Source organism: Penaeus monodon, chromosome 31 (assembly GCF_015228065.2).
Source record: "Penaeus monodon isolate SGIC_2016 chromosome 31, NSTDA_Pmon_1, whole genome shotgun sequence".
NCBI classification, from domain to species: Eukaryota; Metazoa; Arthropoda; class Malacostraca; order Decapoda; family Penaeidae; genus Penaeus; species Penaeus monodon.
The window spans coordinates 30,785,634-30,786,238 of NC_051416.1; the positions used below are offsets into that span (position 1 = coordinate 30,785,634).

The 605-nt window shown below is 33.6% G+C and overlaps 1 protein-coding gene across 4 annotated transcripts in view; it reads right to left on the bottom strand.

Annotated features, from left to right (window-relative positions):
• The window catches only part of LOC119593163 (phosphoribosyl pyrophosphate synthase-associated protein 2-like), a gene marked incomplete at its 3' end in the record, with an annotated part of 42,915 nt that overhangs the window by 28,077 nt on the left and 14,233 nt on the right, over positions 1 to 605 (bottom strand).

Below are 605 nucleotides of genomic sequence, written 5' to 3' on the forward strand. Positions count from 1 at the left end.
AAAAGTTGCGAATATAGAGAAAAGAGAGCAAATCTGACAAAATAAAAAAAAGTTAATCAATAAAATGGTAGGAGCTGAAAGAACTCAACCCATGAAGGATGTGTGTTCTATCTTAAGGCATGCTTAGGTGAGGATGTAGGGTAATTGAGATATCTATACTAACATTCCTCCAATATGCTTTACATCTATTTGATATTTTAAAGTCTCCTAAGTAGATTTTGATCTGCAAATTCCAGAGACATACATTTTTCATGTGAGCAGAATCAGAATAGATAAAAATAACTGTTTAATATGTGCCACATTTGTATTAGAGCATAAGACTCCTTCCCCATGAGACAAACAATAAGTTGGTGGTTCCCAAACAATTTACACTCTCTTTTCCCAAACTCACACATCTGCTACCCCCTGACACCAACCACTCCATTCATTTTTTTTACCAACTATATGCTTAAGGCTAAGAGAGAGAGAAAAAAAATTGGCAATATGTACTAACTTTATACACCTAGTTGTAATACAATATTTCTCAAATACATGACATCATAGTATATTCTTAACCTAATATGCCAGGATGGAATGATATACATATCATGTCCCTGTGTAAAACC